The following is a 13,240-nucleotide window of genomic DNA, read 5'->3' as shown; positions in this document are numbered from 1 at the left end:
CTGGGTGTTGTGGCAGGTGCCTGTAGTCCCAGATCCTCAAGAGGCTAAGGCAAGAGAACTGCTTAAGCCCAAGAGTTTGAGATTGCTGTGAGTTGTCACTTCACGGCACTCTACCGAGGGCAACATAGTGACACTCTGTCTCAAAAACAAACAAACAAACAAAAAAAAGAGAAAAAACTCAAAGTATTCACTTAAGTGTACCTTACTGTATTTTAATAAAGATAACTCAATAAAGCTGAATTAAAATAACTTCGCCTTTAGATGGATTTCAGAATTTTTCAGATTTTTAAAAAAGTGATACTGTGCACTAACAGTATGTTAGACAACACTCCCAACTGGCTTTGTGGCAATACTCTATTATTTAAATATTTTAGTATATGTTTGGTGAATGAGTTAAGTCTAGAAATAGCCACAGAAGTCCAGTTTTGTGGGCAAATGAGTTTTAGAACCAAAGTTTAGAAAAACTTTGAGTGTTTGCAGTTTATAAATTTAGCCTTGCAGATAATGCTGTTATGGGCCTGTACCTATGTTTATATACTCTGTAAATCCTGAGAGCATACTGTGTGCCAGGCACTGCTGTCAGGTGCCTGCAGGGGATACACTTATGCAACTCTTATCCTGTAGAGGTAAGAAAATAAATGTGACACAGTTACTTCTCACAGGGGCTTACAAAGTATAGGGGAGTGAGACATAGGTAAGGAACAGGATATAACGCAGATTTTGATAATGCAATAGCAGACTAAGAGAGATTAATTTAGTCTGTCTCTGAAGAGACCAGGTTGGAAAGGGAGACTAGGGTTTCATCATGGCAGGGCATATATGCTGGACCAAGGCATTTTTGCCTTTTATCCTGTAAGCAATAGCATTTCAGTATTTATTAAGCTGGACTCACCAGTGATGCTTTCCGAGTCTCGGTGATTGCTATTCATGAGGTTTTCTTCACCTGTTGGTGATGTAAAAATGGCATTCTGGGACTGACTCATATAGGATTCTTTCTTGCTTTGGTTGAGGAGGAGGACAGCTTTGGTATGAATCAGAGTAAAGGAAATCCATCAAGCCATTCAATAAAGAAATGGTTTTAGTCATGTGGATATTTTCTTTGAGACAGATTTTCTCTGATGAGTCAAATGGCATCTGCAGTAATGGACACTTTCATGTGATTATCGTATCTGGGACAGTCATGACCTAAAACAAAAAATACATCAGGTGACTAGAATTCAGTATGCTCTTTATAATCTCGTTACTTGGCATATTTGTCACTAAAAATATTTCTGTAATGATACACACAGCCACATGGATAAATCTCAAAATAATTATGCTGTAAGAAAGAATTCAGAGAAAAATAAAAAGATACATAGCTTATGATTCCACTAGAAAATGCCACTTTATCTATAGTGGTGGAAAGGAGATCAGCGGCTGCCTGGGGCTGAGGGAGGAATTACTCAGTGGCAGGAGAAAAGTTTTGGGGATGATAAATATGTTCTTTATTTTGATTGTGGTGGTGGTTTCAAAAGTATACATACACTTTTTTAAACTGTATACCTGAAATGTGCAATTTGCTGAATGTTAATTATTTTCAATGTATCTGTTTAAAAAAATTAAGATACTCAATATTTAAAGTAATGTACTAAAAACAAACTGTAGGGTCTAGAACATATGTAAAAGTAAAAGTAAAATGTTTTATAACAGCACAAAGGCCAGGATGGGAAAAACAAAAGTATACTGCTATTGTACTACACATGATATAAGAAAATATTACTTGAAGGTAGACTGTGGTTAAGTTAAAGAGGTACATTATTAACCCAAAGCAACCACAAGAATTGTAGATAATAAACCAACAAAGGGGATAAAATGGAATAATACAAAACAAGGTTTCTCAACCCTGACACAATTGACATTTTGGACCAGATAATATTTTGGCATGTACCTTGTAGGAGTTTTAGCAGTGTCTCTGTCCTTTACCCACTAGGTGCTAGCAGAATTCCTTCACCAGACCCTCTCCAGCTGTGACAACAAAAAATGTTTCCGAACATTGCCAAATTTCCCTGGGGGGCAAAATCATCACTGAAAATCACTGATGTAACAGATTCTCGACCTCATTCATAATTAAAATAAATGAGAATATAAACAAAAATTATTTTCACTCACTAGATTTTCAACTACTCATTGTTGGAGAGGATGTGATGAAAGGGACATTTTATTGATATAAAATACAAATTGGTACGAACTTTCTGAAAGCCTACCAAACTTTTAAATAGGCACGTACCATAAGTCAACAATTCCACCACTAGGAATTTATACTATGGGTATACTCACAAAGTATGCCAAGATGTTGGGATAAGGATTCCCATATATCCTGGTTTTGGGGTTTTCGCAACTAAAATCAAGTATACAAAAAGAAATGGTTTAATAATGGAATACAAATGAATACAATTCACCAAATATATGTGTATACTTAAAAAATCAGGAACTATTAATCAGTTAGGAAAGTATTTAATTCTACTTATAAACCCTGCTTTACATCAAAAGATAATCTCAGACTCTGCTTAGCAACTTGTAGCTTCTACTTAGGGCTAATTCATTCTTATACCTATTGTTTATAGGCGTAATGAACAGTCAATGTTTTACAAGAGAGCTACCCTCAACAAGCAGAAAGTAACAAAGTAAAATATAGGAGACTAAAAAATGGTCACTGAGGTAGAAGAATAGAGACGCATTCTCAGAAATCCTAGGAGAGTTTCAAAGACAGAATGAGCAACAGAATTCAACATTATAGAAAAGTCAAAGAGGAAATGGTTTTAAAAAGGAGATAAGGGACCATAAAATCGATTTCTAGATTTCTAGAAACCAATTCAGTCAAGAGGTTAGATTCAAAGCCAGGCTGCAAGGTGTCAGTAAGTGAGATGGTTAAGAATGAAGTTTAGCGAGTACAGAACAGGCTTTCTGATTTCAACAGATCAGTAAAATTTCAAACACTTCTGTAGTTATTGGCATGGGGTTTCTATTTCTTTATTATTATTATTATTATTTTAGAGACAGAGTCTCACTTTGTTGCCTTTGGTAGAGTGCCGTGATGTCAAAGCTCACAGCACCCTCCAACTCCTGGGCTTAGGCGATTCTCTTGTCTCAGTCTCCTGAGTAGCTGGGACTACAGGCACCTGCCACAACGCCCGGCTATTTTTTGCTGCAGTTTGAACCCACCACCCTTGGTACATGGGGCCAGCGCCCTACTCACTGAGCCACAGGCTCTGCCCAGGGTTTCTGTTTCTTACCACTTTTATTACTTTGTAAGTAAAAAATATTTTACAAGGAAAAAGACATAAAAAAAATCAGTCTTTCCCAAAAGCTTATAATTTTACATTAGAATAACAAAAATTAATTTTTCTATATTTGAATTAAAAAATTTTTAATAAATATTTTAAGATTCTATTACATGTATATAACTATTTCCTTGAAATATGTTTGCCAAACAGTAATTTGTAGTGGCCAGTGCAAAACAAAGTATAGTTCAAATATATCTACATAGGAACTTTGATTTTAATTCCAGTGTTCAAAAATTCATTATTCCAGGGTCAATCAATTTTATGCAACTGAATTCTGCCTCATGAATCTTACTGTCTAGAATTGCCACTCCTAAATTAATCCCTACATGTCTGCATTAGCTCAGGAGGTTAATTCCTCACATGGACTTTTCAACCACCTAATACATCGGTCACTGCAAAGGGAGTAGTATTTAAGTTGGATTAAACCCATGAAGATTCACCTATTTAACTTGGGAGGAATAAGAAAGCAATCTTCCCTTAAGTACATGATAACCAGGTACTTGAATAAAATCTCAACTGAAGTTCTGACAACAAAGAAGGCAGAAATGATTTTTTGGTAGGCAACCAAATATCACCTGCTACACAAGTCACATACAATCTTTATCTAAAGTTATGATATTCCTATGACCTGGATTTGTATTTTAAATTTTAAAAAAACAGAGTGGCAGTGCGAACATAAGAATAAAAAAACATACTAGTGTATAACAGGCCATCTAGTGCATGGTCAGCAAACTATTGCTCATAGCCAAATCTGCCCTGCCATCTATTTTTGTATAACCTGTGAGCTAAGAATGATTTTTGCTCCTTTAAAAGGCTAGAAGAAAAACAATAACACTAAATGATGTGAAAATTACGAGATTCAATCTTCAGTGTCCATAAATGAAGTTTTATTGGAACACAGCCACACTTAAGGTTTGGCTTAACTCCTGCAAACAATAATGGAAAAACCAAGCAGAACACAGAACTAAGTCCATCTTAAGAGTCATGTAAGAAGAATGTTGATTTCCAGGGCAATCCAGGGAAGTGCCTAGCCTGTAGGCCATGTAATAGGTCAGGGGTGATTTGGCAATGGTATGTTCTTTTATTGACTAGCTACAACTTTTAAATAAACCCTTTGGACATAGCCTGGCCTAAATTTGAGCTTTAAGAACAATCAGTTTTGTAGGGTGCGGTGGCTCACATCTGTAATCCTAGCATTCTGGGAGGCCCAGGTGGGTGGATTACTTGGGCTCAGGAGTTCAACATGAGCCCAATCGAGAGCAAGTTCCCATCTCCAGTAAAAACAGAAAAAACTAGCCTGGTGTCATGGCGGGTACCCATAGTTCCAGCTACTTGGGAGGCTGAGGCAAGAGGATCACTTGAGCCCAAGGGTTTGAGGTTGCTGTGAACTTGCATGCCATTGCCATGATGATGCATGACAATACTCGGAAGTTCGAGATCAGCCTGAGCAAGAAAAAGACCCTGTCTCTAAAACTAGCTGGGTGTTGTGGTGGCACCTGTAGTCCCAGCTACTCGGGAGGCTGAGGTAAGAGAATCACTTGATCTCTAAGAGTTTGAGGTTGCTGTGAGCTTTGACACCACAACATTCTACTGAGGGTGACAAAGTGACCCTCTGTCTCAAACAAAAAAACACCAGGTGTTAAACCACATAAACACTCTACCATGGTTTCACCAAAATTCTACTTGCATAGTGAGCGGCAGACCTCACAAAGGCAGAGACCATGTACCACCACATACCAAGTCTAGATGCACTGATGTTTGGCTACGTTCAGTACAGCTATTTTACCAGCATACAAAGTTCACTCTTAGGAAAAAGGATCTGTGACCAGCAAATATGCTGTCCATCTTTTTTACTGCCATTTAATTGAAAGATCAGTAGGATTTTCATAAATGAAATATATGGAGGAAGCTCTACTTTCGAACAGGCTGAATTCCAAAAGGCTGTGAAGTCCATTAAACATCCAAAACCATGAGAGAGATTTAGCCTTATGGAGTCAGCATTTTCTTTGAGCTGATATATATATTTTTGGCATTTTAAGAATCGCTCTGTTTTGTTTACGTTGAATATCTGCAGGGACAGGCAACCCTTTCCTGCCACAATCTTCACCCACAGCAGAAGGGAGGTAACCTCTGACAGTTAAGGAATCTACATCAGAGCCTTACCTTCAGAGTAGAAAAGGCCTTGAACCAATAGTACCATGTGTGGTTTTTGATAAGTTTCCACAGCAGTAGTTTCAGTCACCTTGCTTAGGACTCCTAAGTTTCACCTGAATTAACCTTTGACTGAACAGGCATCCCTCTTTGGCAATGATCCTTTGTCAAATCCATTTCAGGGCTGAGCGCATGCCTGTAATCTTAGCTCTCTGGAAGGCCAAGGTGGGTAAATTGGTTGAGCTCAGGAGTTGGAGACCAGCCTAAGCAAAAGTGATACCTCCGTCTCTAAAAATAGCCAGGCCTTGTGGTGGGCGCCTATAGTCCCAGCTACTTGGGAAGCTGAGGCAAGATGATCGCTTAAGCCCAAGAGTTTGAGTTTGCAGTGAGTTATAATGGCATGGCACTCTACCAAAAGTGACTAAATGAGACTCTATCTCAGAAATAATAAATAACTAAATAAAATAAAAACAGAAAAACTAACTGGGCATGGTGGCAGGTGCCTCCCATGTACTTGGGGGGCTGAGATAAGAGGATCAGTTGAGCCCAAGAGTTTGAGGTTGCTGTGAGCAACTACTCTACCCTAGGCAACTGAGTTAGATTCTGTCTCAAAAACAAAACAAAAACAAAACAAACCATTTCAGACCTCTGGCTGTCAATTGCACAGTATATCTTTTTTTACACATTATGGGACTACCCTTCATAATTGTTCTTATTGTCCAATGAATGATATACTTCATCTGTATAATTTTCTCACTTTCAACTTTTTATACTATTTCTACTTTTGTGTCCATTAATTGATTATTAGCATTGAAGCATTGCTTTTAACGGCAAAATGGGACTTGCAATATAAAATACTTCAAAAATATGCACTTATAAAACAAACATGCTATAAATAAAAATGATGGCTGAATTGAAAATTACAATCTGCTGGTGATCAGCAGAGCTGAATCCCCTGCTTTGGAGTATACTTTGTCCCTACCCACACAGTTTATAAATTACAAGTTTTAAGTGGAAGAATTCATTTCAAAAGAGTTGCAAGAAAGTTACTCTGCCACCCAAAGACGGGGCTTTCTGTCCTATAGATTTAACCATAATTATAAATGATGCTTATTCTTGGCATTTGGCTCCAAATCAAACATTAAAGAATATGTGGAGAAAATTTTAGCCTATTATGTTGTTTGCAAAAGATAATGCATTCATATTCTTTGAAGTAATCCACCCAAACTACTGAAGTGGAGAGGGATGTTTCTCTATACTTTCCTCATCAAGGAATGCCATGAAAACAAAAAAGATAACTGCTGATAGTATCTGTGATTCATGAGGGCCTCTAACTACTAAGAGCCCAATCCTGCTGAGGAGTCAAAACTATCAGAACAACTAAAGAAGGTTTCTAGTCAAGTCAATGATTAGCTTTGCAGAAAAGTAGCAACCTTGGCTTCTACAACCTTGGCTGCATATCCCATACTTCAATTTTTATGAGAATTGGACAAATAATCCAAAAGCAAAAGGATATTATGGACTTTTTCAAGAAAGCAAAATCTAGTCATTATCAGAAGCCATTCTGTTTCATATTTCACATCAATATCCTTGTCAAAGCACAATGAGAATTAACAAAATACAACATCAATCTTGAGGAAAATGTTCAATTATGTTTTAATATCTACTCTTTAAAGAGCTATGGAAATAGGGCTTTAAAATAAAACATTAAAAGAAAATATTTTATGGAGTTTTAGTAATTAAATTTTACCCACTCAGAAATTCACATATCATATGCTGCTGAGATTTTATATTGAAATTCTTAGTACTATAATGTTAAACATGTTTGACGTGTATTTCCCATTTGGCCAACAGGCTACACATATTGGTATTCAAAAGTTAAAGTCGGGTGGCACCTGTGGCTCAAGGAGTAGGGCGCCGGCACCATATACCAGAGGTGGCAGGTTCAAACCTGGCCCCAGCCAAAAACTGCAAAAAAAAAAAAAAGTTAAAGTCACACAGGGCATGGTGGCTCATGCCTGTAATCCTAGCACTCTGGGAGGCTGAGGTGGGTGGACTGCTTGAGACTAGCCTGAGCAAGAGCGAGATTCCATCTCTACTAAAAATTTTCTACTGAGGCAAGAGGATTGCTTGAGCCTGAGAGTTGGAGGTTGCTCTGAGCTATGATGCCATGGCACTCTATCCTGGGCAACAGCTTAAGATTTGTCTCAAAAAAAAGTTAAAGTTAGAAAAGTTAAATAGCATCTTTATATTTGTAATGGACTATGAAATAATGCATACTATGTAACCATTTATTTTCAATGATTTTTTTATTCCCTAGTATAATGAAATTCCCTAATCATATTCCCTATATGATTTTTAAAATTCCCCATTCATAGCAATATGAAAAGTGAGGGATCTATTCTTGTATTACTTAATTAAATCCCTCTGTGTCTCAGTTTTCTCACTTATAGAAATGGGGACAATAACAGTAGCTATGTTACAGGGATATCATGTGGATGACATGCATTAATATTTATAAAGTGTATGTAACAGTACTTAGTACACAGTACACATTATTATTTTTATTAGAGACACAGTCTCACTTTGTCACCCTTAGTAGAGTGCCGTGACATCATAGCTCACAGCAACCTCAAACTCTTGGGCTTAAGTGATTCTTTTGCCTCAGCCTTCTGAGTAGCTGGGACTACAAGCACCTGCCACAATTTCCGGCTATTTTTAGAGCTGAGGTCTTGCTCTGGCTTAGGCTAGTCTTGAACCCATGAGCTCAGGCAATCCACCTGCCTCGGCCTCCCAAGTGCTAGGGTCATGGTAAGCATTATTTATGTGTTAAATATAATTGAAAAGTTAAATAAGTTAGAATTATAATTACAAATAATACAATTTCATAGTTACAGATCATGTGGACATAGACTTAGATGATTCATATCAGCTCTTAGTCTTCTGCACTGTGAATATGTCTGGCTCGCAAGAAGCACAAGCTTTTATAAAAAGTGGGGCTATATAATCTCCTTTAGAACTTCTACCTAGCAATAATTCAAGAGTTCAACAATTATTTTTACTTAAAGTAATCATTTCTTATAACTAAGTATGGGTCTTAAGAGAAACTCTTACAAAAAAATTCCCCAAATAAAAACCCCATGGTGGAGCACAGAGTAGTGCAACCACTTGAAGGAACCATCCAAAACTACCTAGCAAAGTATACATGTATTTCAGGATGAAGCAATTCTACTCCTGGGTATAATCTATCCCAAAAATCAGTCCATAAAGAGACATGTATAAAACTGTTTCTTAGAGCACTGCTCCTTGAAAAGTACATAAATAAAATGTGGTAGGCCAGGTGCAGTGGCTCAAGCCTGTAATCTTTGCACTCTGAGAGGCCAAGGTGGGAGGACTGCTTGAGCTCAGAAGTTTGAGACCAGCCTGAGCAAGAACGAGACCCTGTCTCTAAAATTAGCTGGGCATTGTGGTGGGCACCTGAAAATCTGAGCTACTCGAGAAGCTGAGGCAAGAGGATTGCTTGAGCCCAAGAACAAACAAACAAATAAATAAAACTCCCCCAAATTTGGCAGATACACAAGATGGACTATCATAGAAATACAGTGCTAAGTGAATAAAGCAAGAAGTACAATGAGGCCACAATACCATTTATGTAGATTATTTTCTGTACTGTACTTACAAATATTAAAATGCTTGCCTTTGAGGGGAAGATAGGAGAGGAATTTGGAGAAAGGTATGGGGATAAGAGGGAAACTTTAAAAAACCTATGCCTTACCTATGCCTTACTGCCTTTCGGCAGTGTACTGAGCATATAATTATTATTGCATACCTTCACTACTTAGAAGTCTGAACTTGGGCCTGGACAGGTAAACATTTGCTAGAGGCAATGTACAGGGCAGAACCAGCAATCTCCGCAATGTAAACTATGTGGGTGCAGTTCCTGCCAAGTTCTTAAAAGGCCATGTTGTTTTCATTTTACTACCTAGTAGTTTTAAAGCAGTATAATCAGATTTCAACTAGTGAAATGGTAAAAAACAAGTGAGCTTAAGCCTTAAGTAGACATTTTCAGGTGTTTGGTTACTTGGTAAAGGCTCTGAAGAGAAAGGAGTTTTGTTCAATGATGACAAGGGTTTTCAAAGTGGTGCATAATAAGCTACATTCCTTAAACAAACCTCTTTCTTACGTGATGAAAATCAGCCACAAGCTACGTTGGAAATCTCTAGTTTCTCTTTTCTTTCTTTCACTCATTTATTCATTGGGACAAGAGTTCAACTTTGTCACCCTTGGTAGAGTGCCATGGTGTCATAGCTCATGGCAACCTTGAATTCTTGGGCTCACTCAAGTGATCCTCTTGCCTCAGCCTCCAGGAATAGCTGGGACTATAGGTGCCGCCACAACACCCAGATATTTTTAGAGATGGGGTCTCTCTGTCTCACGTTGGTTTTGAACTCATGAGCACAGTGATCCACCTGCCTCAGCCTCCCAGAGTGCTAGGACTGTAAGTGTGAAACACTGCGCCTGGCCTTCTCTTTTCTTTTAAAACACACAAGCAACACAACGTGTACATATGCACATGTGCATTTGTGCTTCTCATAAAGCAATACATTTACTTTTAAAAATTAAGGCAGTGCATAAATATGAAGAATCAAATATAAGCTACTTATATTTGCTACAAGCTAGCATTATATAAGCTATCATTCACCAGGAGAAAGGATGTTAATATGCTGTTTCACAGCCTATTCATTTATCTTTCATGTCAACATATTATTGATTTACGTTATCATTTAATGATATAGGATTATAAAATTATAACCACTGATTGTTTCCATCAGTGACTTTCTAACAATTAAAAGGTTACAGATGTACTATAAAACTCAAGGATCAGTAAAGGACTGTAAAAAGCCAGGTACTAAATCAGTGTTTTTCAACCTCTTTTATCATCAGTGTCTTTCAACTTTATCTCATGGTACACTTGAACCTATAGTCAAACCTCTGTGGCACACTTGGATTATGTTGGTCAAAAAAACCAAAAAGGGTAAAAGGCCTAACTGAGTGGGTATGGCACCAGCCACATACACCCAGCTAAAATAACAATGACAACTGCAACGACAACAACAACAAAAAATAGCCAGGAGTTGTGGCAGGCGCCTGCAGTCCCAGCTACTTGGGAGGCTGAGGCAACAGAATTGCTCAAGCCCAGGAGTTTGAGGTTGCTGTGAGCTGTGACGCGATGACACTCTACCAAGGGTGACAGCTTGAGATACTGTCTCAAAAAACAAAAGAGGTGTGGGGGGAAGGGTTAAAAAAAGGATATACTTGCTGTGCTTTAAAGTTCTTTTGAAAATAATTTAATTAATGATCTTTAGAGATTTTTGTGGTATACCTCAGATCCTCTCATGGCATACCAGTTAAAAAATCACTGTACTGAATATTAGCTATTTTAAGCTTTGAGGCCATATAAGGTTTCTGTCCCATATTATCTTTGTTCTCTTTTTCTTAACCCTTTAAAAATGTAAAAACTATTCTCAGCTTACGGGATTGGCCAGATTTGGCTCATATGCATTATTTGTTGACTTCTGATTTATACCCTAAATCATGATATTTTTGCAACACAAAATTCTTATAGAAAATGCATAAGCAACTGAATAAGCAACATCAACATGCTTTTCAAAACTGTATTTCTGGAAAGGAATTGTCTTTTGATCGATGTCCCAGAGTGACAGCATCAAAGGAGATAGTCAATATATAAAATGCTTAAAATAGCATTGATTGCCATTTATATATCCCTAGTTTTATGCCTCTCTTTCATCATCCATTTTTTTCAAACTCATTTCTATAAAAGGTCATGATAGGCTTAGAATATGAAAAAGAAAGCAAGTTGCTATTTAGCAAAAATAATTCAGTGATGGTTATACGGTAGTTTAGTCAAAAGAAGTTAAGAACTCAAAGGTAATTCTAAATATGAACCTCAAATTGGTAGAGCCCAGTCTCACATTTATAAGACAGTCTTGATATATTTTTTGAAGAAAAAGAGCAACTTGACAAGCTCTACCTGAAATTCTGTATCCTTTTAAGCAAGCAGTATCTTCTCTGTGCTCTTTGGCAAAACAGCTACATAATGCTATATATACAGCAGTGGTTCCCAACCTTTTTGGCACCAGGAGCTTGTTTCATGGAAGACAATTCTTCCATGGACTGTGGGAAATGAAGAGGAAGTGTTTTTGAAATGGGTCTGCAAGCAACTGATTTATTATGGTCTACGCACAGTTAAACCTCCCTGCTAATGATAATCTGTATTTGCAGTCACCCCCTAGTATGAGCACCGTGGCCTCAGCTCCACCTCAGATCAAGTGTCAGATTCTCACTGCACCCAACCTAGATCCCTTGTACATAGAGTTTACAGTAGGGCTGGAGCTCCTGTGAGAATCTAATGTTACTGATCTGACAGGACGCGAGCAATGGGGAGTGGCTGTAAATACAGATGAAGCTTCACTTACTCCCCTGCCCCTGCTCACCTCCTGCTGTGCCACCCAGTTCCTAACAGGCCATGGACCTGTACTGGTCTGCCACCCCAGGATTGAACACTGCAGCTATATAGTACATTTCATTCTAACACTGCAAAAACTTTTTCAAGGACAATTAGCAGAAGGAGAGAGAGCAAGGGTGAGATCTCACCTAACATGCACACCGTGTGGGTGTGTAACACACCCCTTGAGTCAGGGGCTCTTTTACAACTGGAACTTTACTCTGAAAGGGAGAACAATGTAACCTAAAAATTTGTACCCTAATATTAATTTGAAATAAAAGAAAAAGAAACCATTAAAAAAAACTTTTTCAAGATAGGTTTTCTTAAAATTTCTAAAAAAATGGAGACTAAGTTTAGTATGTATTATTTAAATATTTAAAAGTTTGATAAAAAATACTTATTTTAGAAGCACTATTGTTAATACCAAATTATACCTAATAAAGTACACATTTATCATCTTAACACCTGACAGGAGAGCTCCTTTTAGGAAATACTTTTAGTTTGGGAAAATACTTGGAAAAGTTACTTCGGGTGGAAGGTGAGACCTCACGGTATGAAAAATGAAGCTAAACTGCTCTGCATGAGATTAGGAAATAACTTTTCTTTCTCCTGACAGGGAGAAAGTACAGAGGGGTTGGAGAACTGTGGGTGCAGGGCTACATGTGACCTTCTGGATCCCTGAGTGTAGCCTTGTAACTAAATCCAAATTTTACTGAACAAATCCTCTGAAGTCAGGATTTGGTCAAGGGATGACAATTGGGGATCTGAAAGGCTACATGAAGCCACAGATTCCCCAATCCTAGAAGGGCTGTTGCTGTCATGAATTTACATACCAGGATATTAATAAAATATCCTAGCTGTATTTTAATTTTTTAAACATAGAAAATTATGTCCTTTTGACTAGTGTAATGATTAAGAAAGGAAGGAAGTATAGGTCTTCAAAAATGAGTGCTGCATGGTAAATGGGACTATAGAATTTGTGTATTTCCTATTATCTTAACCCAAAATGGGAGAAACATCTCAAGCAGAGACATTTTATCTAATAGACTCTGTAGGTAGTAAAAGAAGTAAGTACTGGGCTTCTAGAATCAAATAAATCCTCCTCAACAAGTCGGAAAGCATTTTCTTTCAATGCTGACTGGCAAAATTCAGGTACTAATCAAAAGACACCATCAACTGAAAACCTAGAAACACTTTACAGAAAATTAAGAAACAGATTGAACAACAGATACAACTCTGA

General features: G+C 37.6%; 1 protein-coding gene across 1 annotated transcript in view; it reads right to left on the bottom strand.

The window, feature by feature from the left end:
- Positions 1-4,262, bottom strand: part of TRAK2 (trafficking kinesin protein 2) — a 36,391-nt gene extending 32,129 nt beyond the window's left edge. Inside the window, exons 1-2 of the mRNA XM_012802146.2 lie at positions 4,258-4,262; positions 3,232-3,234 (exon numbers count right to left, since the gene is read on the bottom strand). The gene's annotated coding sequence lies outside the window, so the exon portion shown is untranslated. The remainder of the gene's footprint in view (positions 1-3,231; positions 3,235-4,257) is intronic.
- Positions 4,263-13,240: the final 8,978 nt, after the last annotated feature.

Source organism: Otolemur garnettii, unplaced genomic scaffold, assembly GCF_000181295.1.
Source record: "Otolemur garnettii isolate 467f Iridium unplaced genomic scaffold, OtoGar3 scaffold00013, whole genome shotgun sequence".
Lineage (NCBI taxonomy): Eukaryota > Metazoa > Chordata > Mammalia > Primates > Galagidae > Otolemur > Otolemur garnettii.
Note: the sequence above shows the minus strand (reverse complement) of the source record. Positions and strands in the feature narration are given on the sequence as shown.